We start from the raw sequence: 9239 nt of genomic DNA on the forward strand, positions 1-9239 counted from the left end.
TTTTTTTTACTGCAAATTTTCTTGCAAATGTTCACGTTTCCAGTGTAAGTCATTAAAAAAGATATTCAAGAAAAACTTGGCTTGTCTAATGTGAAAGAATGGTATAATTTACAAAAGAAATAAAATAAAATAAATATATATTTCCACCTAAAAGATGAAATATGCTTCGCTGGGTTTAAAGTCGGCAGGATAATCCACAACTGAACCCTCACCTGGGGCTGCTGTGACCACGCTCTGATTCTTCTTCGGGCCTCATGATGGTCGCTGACCAGGAGACTGGGACCAATACTCATGGGTGATGCTATTTTGTAGTCACTCTGTCTGCTGGCTGATAGGTGGCCAACCAGGCAATTTGTCTTTTGATTTCCTGACTGCTGGTGCCAAAAGTGTTAATTGTGGAGCCAAGCAAGATGAAATTGTTAACAGCCTCAGTTTCTTCTCCGTCTATCATGGTTTTGCCAGTTGGCTCAGAGGTGAAAATTTTTGTTTTCTTGATGTTGAGCTTCAATCCATAGTGAAGACCACAGTCCTTGATCTTCTGCAGCAAACACTTCAAGTCATCCTTAATTTCACTAAGTAAGACTGTGTCATCTGCATATCACAGGTTGTTGATGACTCTTCCTCAAATCCTGATGCCACATTCCTCCTCATAAAACTCCTGAATGATCTGCTCTGCGTACAGATTGAAAAGGTCTGGAGACAGGATGCCTCTCTGATGCACTCCTTTCCCGATTTTGAACCAAACAGTGTTTCTTTGCTCTGTTCTGAGTATTGCCTCCTGGTCCAAGTATAGGTTTCACATGAACACAATCAAGTGTTCTGGGATCCACATTCTTCTCAAGATTAGCTACAATTTTTTGTGATCCATATAGTCAAATGCCTTTGCATAGTCCATGAAAAACAGATAGCCTGATACTCTTTGCTTTCAGCCAGAATCCATCTGACATTGGCAGTATTGTCTCTAGTGCCACAGCCTCTTCTACACCCAGCTGGTATTTATGGTAGTTTTCTGTCTATAGTGTTCCAGTCATTTTTAGATAATCTTCAACAGGTTTTTGCTTGTGTGTGATATTAGTAATAATGTTTGATAATTTCCAAGCTCTGTTGGATCATCTTTTTTTGGAATGGGAATAAATATGGATCTCTTCCAATCAGTATGCCTCACATACTTTGGCTATGTTGCTAGGAGGGTCTGTTCTTGGACAAGGACATGATGCTTGAAAGGATGAATGGTCGGCACAAGACAGGAAGACCCTCGAGCAGGTAGATTGACAAGGTGACTGCTGCAGTGGGCTCTAGTGTGTCAGGAAGTGTGAAGGTGACACGGGATAGGACAAGGTTTAGATCTGTTGTCAGTAGGGTTGCTATGAATCATGCTCAACTCGATAGCACTTAATAACAAAAATAACTTTCAGTCAGTCGGCCAGGTAGTTACAGTCCAGGTTTCTTGACACAACCTGGTGATCACATCCAGGGCAGCAACTGTTTCTAAAATATGTCAGTTGGTATCCCATCAATTCCTGGGACCTTGGTTTTTGCCAGTTCTTTCAGAGCAGCTTGACTTCCTCCTTCTTCACCATTGCCTCTTGATAGGTATGTTGTTTCATGAAATTCTTCTGTGTCATTTCATAAGATTCTTCTGTGTCTGCCAGTTCTTTTCAGTAGAGTGACTCTTTGTACTTCTCCCATTTTTTATGCTTCCTGGGTCAAATTCAGTCATTCTTTTTAGTCTATATAACTTAATTTTGAAGATTCTAAAAGGTTTTGTTTTTCTGGCACACTTGAGCCCATGGCTGCAATCTCTGTGTGTCCACCTGGTTAAGGATCTTCCTTTCCTTCACCATCCCTCCGCCTTTCCAAGCATGATGTATAGCCTCTTCTAGCAATACAACGTATATGAGGCTTCTTGTCTCCAGGGAGCACTCTGGGCTGTACCTTCTCTAAGACATATCTGTTTGTTCTTTTGACAGTCCATGGGATATTCATTACTCTTCTCCAACACCTTCATTCAAAGGCATCACTTTTTCTTTTGTCATATTTACTCACTGTCCAGCTATTAGCGGCATAGCAAGTTATTGAAAAGACCATGGTCTGAATCAGGTGCACTGTAGTCCTAAAACTATCATTGTTCCTCAGTAATTTGGAGAGGTCTCTGACTGCATACTTTCCCCATTGCAAAACATCTCCCAATCTCCTAACTGCTGGTACTAAGTGTGTTGATTGTTGATCCAAGTAAGATGAAGCCATTGACAGTCAATCTTTTCTCCATCTATCATCACATTCTTGGAAGGAGGAGTGGCATCCACTTCCATAATAGCTTGCCTCTGGAAACCCTGTGAACCTGGAGAGAGGATGAAAGGCACCCAAGCGTCGAGGACTCTCCTTCATAGGGTTGCTGTGAGTCGCAATGGCACTTAATAACAACAACAACATCATCACATTGCCTGATAGTTCAGTGGTGAAGATTTTTTGTTTTCTTGGTGTTATGATGCAGTCTTTATTAAAGGCTACATTGTTTGATCTTCTGCAGCACGTACCTTAAGGTCCTCCTCATTTTCAGCAAGCAAGGCCGTATCATCTGCATACTGAAGGTTATTGATGATTCTTCCTCCAATCACAACTCTCCTTCATAGGGTTGCTGTGAGTCGCAATGGCACTTAATAACAACAACAACATCATCACATTGCCTGATAGTTCAGTGGTGAAGATTTTTTGTTTTCTTGGTGTTATGATGCAGTCTTTATTAAAGGCTACATTGTTTGATCTTCTGCAGCACGTACCTTAAGGTCCTCCTCATTTTCAGCAAGCAAGGCCGTATCATCTGCATACTGAGGTTATTGATGATTCTTCCTCCAATCCCAATGCCACATTCTTCTTCATAGAGTGCACCTTTTCAAATAATTAGCTCAGTGTACAGATTGACTAAGTAAGGGGAAAGGATATAACCTTGACAGCGGCCTTTCTTAATTCTAAATCATGTAGTGATCCCTTGCTCTGTTTGTACAATAGCTTCTTGGTTTAAGTGTTGGTTTCACAGGAACACAATATTTGTGCTCATAATCAATATGGAGGGAGGGAAAAACCTCAAGCTCCCTGTCATTGAGTAAATTGTGACTCAGAGCAACCCTCCACTGCATTTCTGAGGCTATAAATGTTTATGGGAAGAGGCTACCCATCTCTTCCCCACCCTAACCTCGTATTGTATTGGAGGAGACAGCCTCATTTTTCCCTCACGTAGAACACTGTGCTCTACACCCTCTTCACAGTTAATAACACTTAATGACAGTTATACACTATGTCACCATGACTCCTTTCATATAGAAAAGTTGGACTTAATCTTATCTTATTCCTTTATCTTGGAAAAGTTGGACTTAATCTTAACTCCATTAGCCTGGAAAAGTTGGACTTAAACTTATCTTTCCCAGGATGATAGGGTACTTTAGCTTTTTCACGTTGAGTATGATTCTTTTGTATTATGTGGTAACTCTGAAAAATGTCTGGAATCTGGGTTGACTCCATGACCACATTGTAAACTCAGACCTGCTTCTGTTGCATCAGTTCTGATTCATAGCAGCCCTCCAGTTTCTGAGTCTGTAAAACTTTAAGGGAGAATCCTGCCCTTGTACCACTGGAATTTTAGTAGCATCATAATACCTAACACATTCCTGGAAATTACTTGTGTTTTTTTGTATTTTTCCCTCAAATCCCCAGTGATAACTTCTTTTTTTTTTTACTTTTTTTTTAAAAATTTTGTTATTTGTGTGTACCATCAAATCAGATCTGACTGGTACAGGAGGGGATTGTCCCTCCTTCCCTGGCACAGCATCTGGTGGATTCGAACCGTGTGCCTCTGGGATTGCAGTGCAGCTTCTTGCCACTAGGCCACCAGAGCTCCCCCAGTGATAACTTCTTATCTTTACCAGTATAATGAAATAAAATGAAAGAGGATAAAGCCAGTTAATTAGAATTATCATTTAACCCAGGTTAACTATATATCTGTAAAAATATCCAAAGAAGTATCTAAATCTGATTTTTTTCTTAATTTCATCTAAAGACATCAATGTCTTCCCAGTTAGATAAGCCAAATGGCTGAATGTTGAAGCTAGAGTTTAAAAATATATCTTCAAAATGAAGACTTTTGAGAAAAAAAGGGAGCATTGTCATTAATAACTACTTTAGGAGGACAGGTATAAATCAGATTATTCCAAGTTAAGTAGGACATGGAGCTACTTCCTTGATTATGCCAATAGATCAAATGGTCTTGTTTTGAACTATTAGCATAGTCCACCAGAGAAGTGATCTCCTCCACTATCCCATTCTAATAAAGTAGTATTTTAAAAATACATGTCTGTTCAAATACTGCTGTAAGTCCTTCTACAACTTCCAGTTGCATTTAGGTGAAATCTCATTCCTCATGTGGCATACAAAACCAGTTAATAACACGGCGTTGACTGATGGGACTTATCTCTGCCATCTCTAAACACATTTTGTGCTTTGTTGGTAATGAAAGTCAACTTCCTCTCACTTTTTTGTTTAGGTTTAGACTTCTTTCACTCTTTAATTTCACATTTTCCTTTCTGTCTAGCTGGTTGATGTCATCTTGTCCAGCAAAACTCTGCTCAGTCATTATTTCTACAAGTAGTTACTCAATTCCTAGGCTGCATCTTTTAGTCATGTTGATAGGTACCCTCACATTGGAACTGTCCATAGATGACTCACTAGTGGACTTTCAGAGATTGCCCATCTTTTTCCCCACGTAGCAACTGGTGGTTTCAAACCACATGCCTTTGTGTGGGCAGTGCAGTTCCTTCACTGGTGGCTAGTGGCAGGAAGCTGTGCTGCAATCCCGAGATTGCAGGCCACCAGAGTAGTGATTTTAATTAGCAATGTATCCCTTTTCTATCTTCTTTAAGTTTCTATGTTTCCCTCTTCTCCGATGACATATGTGACATTTTAGAAGCCATTCCACTGGGCTCCTCTCATGTTTTTAAGTTGGTTGAGCAGGATTGAGTCACAGTACATGGCATGTAAGCAATGTGGGTTAATAAGCGTCTGACTTACTAGTTTGCTGTAATAAGACCTAACCAACCAGCTATCGATGTAGCAATTATATGACTCCAGATAGAAGTTTCTTTTAAATATATTCTAAATTGAAGCATGAAATACAGAGTATATATAAATATGGCCCAACAGCCCTATGTGCTACTCCTGGTTTGACAAACTATTGTACTTTTTTAAATTCAGTGATACTATTCCCTCTTAGAGATATTAATGCTTCATAAAATTTTAGCTCAGCTTTAAAAAGGAATATAAAGGAGGTAGTGAAAGGATTATCCTTTGATAGATTCTGACACATAGTCTAGAGTAAAGGTAAAGAGTATTAACATTTTTTCGGGGGGGGGTCACACCCTCCTGAGAGAATTTGAAGAAGTATGATTTCTGTGTTATTGTCCCTTTTAAAATCTCTTGGGAAAATGGTTCCTAAGTACTTCCAAAAAATAAGTACTCAGTGGCTACCAGAAATGAAGGAAGGGAAAGGGGAGTAAAAATACATAGGTCAGTTGGCTAAAGGGAAAGTACACATCTTGATCACATACTGTAATTGTTAATTAATCAATTGTAATTAATCTTATAAAACTTAAGTGTAATGGAGTGAAAAACCAATATGTATTGTAAACTTAGACTCAAGTAAATAAAAAGGGACAAAAGCCCACAATTTTTTTAGATAGGAAAAGTAAATAAACATTGATTGAGTTAATGTCATCCTTCATCATGTCTCATACTTGCTATGTGTCAGCTCTTCTCCCAGAGTTATTCAGGCTAATGGGAAAGTAAGCATTACACAGACAACTCATGATATACTGCTCGATAATAGTTTTTTAAGGAGCAGCTGTGACAACTTGATGACAATGGGTTGCTATTGGGTTGTTATATATTTTTAATACAATTCTATGCAATTATGTAGGTGAATATACTTCATTACCATAGTAGTGTACTCACTAGGGAGTTGTGCTGCTACCCCAAAGGCAGAGCCTCTCTGGTAGTTCAAATCCCACAGCAGCTCCTTGACAAAGATCAGTCTCTTCCCATGTGATTTACAGCCTCAGAAACCCCATGTGGATCAGCTATGATTCCAACATGACGGCAATGAGAAGAAAAAAAAAGGCAAGGAGGTTTTCAATAAGGAATTATTTAAGATGGACCTTTAAGAATGAGGTAGTTGTTAAGGTAGCATTAAAATTTTTGCCTCAGGAAAGAGCATCCTCTCTCTCTGCATTTCCTGAGGACTCCGTACCTTTGATAGCAGTTTTTGCCCTAGAGTCTAATTGTATATATGTCTCTTTTTCCCCCTTCACCTTTCTTTGGAAAATGGAAATTTTCCAAGGCTCGGGCTATGCCCGGTTCTATTTTATATGTGTATACATGTCACGGTGACTGTCGCAATGGGTTCTTTGTCAGGAAGTGTAATGATGGCACAGGATAGAACAAGGTTCAGATATTTTGTCCAAGGGGTCACTATGAGTTGTACTTGACTCGATGGCACCTAACAACAACAACATACGTGTCCTATGTCCTCTACATATTAGTCATGCATTAAATGATTAAGTCCCATTGGACATGGTCTCATTCGTCTATTCTAAAGGCTGTTGTTGTTGTTATGTGCCATCGAGTTTTTTGCAGCTCATAGCGACACTATGTACAACAGCCCTAAACCGTGCTCTATCCTGTGCCGATCTCATTGCCTCTGACACACCCATCCCGATTACCCCAGTCACTGAATCAATCCGCCTCATAGAGGGTCTTCCTCTCCTGCGCTGTCCCTCTACTCTACCCAGTATGATGTCCCTTTCTAAAGACCTGTCTCTCCTTACAACATGTCCAAAGTATGTCAGGCGAAGCCCCAGAATCCTTGCCTCCAAGGAGCAGCCTGGTTTAACCCTCTCTAGGATGAATCTGTTTGTTTTCTTGACAGTCCATGGTACATTCAATACTCTTCTCCAGCACCACAGCTCAAAGGCGTCAATTCTCTTTCTATCCTCCCTAGTCATTGTCCAACTCTCTGATGCATAACAAGTGATTGCAAAAACCATGGCCTGTATCAGGCGCACCTTAGTCTCCAGAGAGACCACCGTTGCTCTTGAGTACTTTAGAGAGTTCCCTAACCGCAGACTTTCTCATCACAATACGTTTTTTGATTTCCTGGCTACTGGTGCCAAGAGTGTTGACCGTGGAGCTGAGCATACTGAAGCTGTGAACAATCTCGATCTCTTCGCCATCCATCCTGATGCTACCGATTGGTCCAGTGGTGAGAATTTTTGTCTTCTTGACATTGAGCCTCAGTCCATGGTGAAGGCTGCAGTCCTTGACCCTCTGCAGTAAGTGCTTGAGGTCCTCCTCAGTTTCAGCGAGCAGGGTTTTGTCATCTGCATAACGCAGATTGTTGATAGATCGTCCACCAATCCTGATGCCACACTTCTCCTCATAGAGCCCAGCCTCTCAGATAATCTGCTTTGCATACAGGTTGAAAAGGTATGGCAACTGAAGAGAATTAAAACAATCCCAGAACAACTAACATACGATGTCAAGCTTATCCCACTTAAATGTAAAAATCATTTCCAGAATAGGTTTAAGGCATTGAATGCTAATGATCAAAGACTAGATGGCATCAAAGATCTCATCCATGAAGAAAGCAAAAGGTCTGCAAAGAGGAGGAGGATGAAAATATATCACCCAAGAGACAAAACATTGCACGAGAGCATTGAGAAGCCAACATAAAGTGAAGAAACAGAAGTAAAAGAGATGAACAGAAGATTTCAAAGGGCAGTTAGAGAAGACAAAGCAAAGTATTATAACTAAATGAGCAGAGAACTGGGGCTGGAGAATAAAAAGGGAAGAACTTGCTCCACATTTCTCAAGTTGGAAGAATTGAAAATTAATTCGTTTCCATTTGCAATACTGAGATGTTGTGGACAAAATCATGATTGTTCCAAGAAACATCAAAAAAAGAGAAGAAATATGCAGAATCACTGTAACCAAAAGAATTGGTTGACACTGAACAATTTCAGCAATTACCATATGAATAAGAACAAGTGGTAAGAAAGGAAGAAGTTCACAGTGCACTTGAGGGCAGTGGGGGGAAAAAAAATCCCCAGGAATGGATGCAGTACCAGTTGACAGGTTTCTAATGAAGAGATAACAGCCCTGGATGTTCCCCAGTCTACGTATATAGGAAATTTGAAGGACACATGCTTGGTGGACTGACTGAAAGAGATCCGTGTTTGTTCTCATCCTCAAAAAACATGATCCAACAGAATGTAGAAATTGAACAAAATTGTTAATATTACATGCAAGCAGAATACTGCTGTAGATCATCAAAAAATGGCTAGAACAGTATATTGAGAGAGAACTGCCTGAAGTTCACGCAGGGATGTCATTGCTGAAATCAGAATGGATCCTGACTGGTAGAAAAAAAAAAAAAAAAAAAACACCAGAAAAATGTCTGTGTTTTATTGACTATAAAAGGCATAGTCATAATCATAATTGTGTGGATCATAACAAATTTTGGCTCACATTGAGAAGAAACGGTATTCCAGAACACTTAATTTTGTTTATACATAACTTAAACCTATACCAAGAAGCTGCTTTCTGAACAGAGCAAAGAAATACTGCACAGTTTAAAATCAGGAAAGGTGTGCATCAGGGTTATATTCTTTCTCCATATCTACTCAATCTGTATACTGAGCAAATCATTCGAGAGGCTGGATTCTATGAAGGAGAATGCTGAATCAGGATTGAGGGAAGACTCATTAACAACCTGTATTATGCAAGGCTCCTGATAAATTATGAAACTTCAAATTCATTAACTTGTCTTTTTCCCCTATGTATTTTTTCATGATTTTTATAAATGTATTATTTCAATGAAAATTTACAGAGACTTTGGATTTCCATTCATTCATTGTTGCATTTGCTCCCCTCCCAATCCTCCCTCCTAGTACACTACACTCTTGGAAAACTAAAAGAAAAATTCTTTCATTGTTTTACAATCCCTCCCCCCAGATCCACTCCACTATGCAGCCTTCGCTCCAGACTCCTGTCATGACAAAAATACCTAATCACATATCCCTTTTAAACAGTTTTCTTCCTCATCTGTTTCAATGCAGTATACATTATTGAACCCATCTTTCTCAGTCTCCCGCCAACCCTGAGGTTGTTTTACAACAGTGGCACCATGCAATATT

General features: G+C 39.6%; 1 protein-coding gene across 1 annotated transcript in view; it reads left to right on the forward strand.

Annotated features, from left to right (window-relative positions):
• ORMDL1 (ORM1-like 1 (S. cerevisiae)) overlaps window positions 1–9239 on the forward strand; it is a 19727-nt gene that overhangs the window by 1122 nt on the left and 9366 nt on the right. The window lies entirely within an intron of this gene.

This window comes from Elephantulus edwardii, unplaced genomic scaffold (assembly GCF_000299155.1).
Source record: "Elephantulus edwardii isolate Elephantulus edwardi_28Jun2011 unplaced genomic scaffold, EleEdw1.0 scaffold00001, whole genome shotgun sequence".
In the NCBI taxonomy this organism is placed as follows: domain Eukaryota; kingdom Metazoa; phylum Chordata; class Mammalia; order Macroscelidea; family Macroscelididae; genus Elephantulus; species Elephantulus edwardii.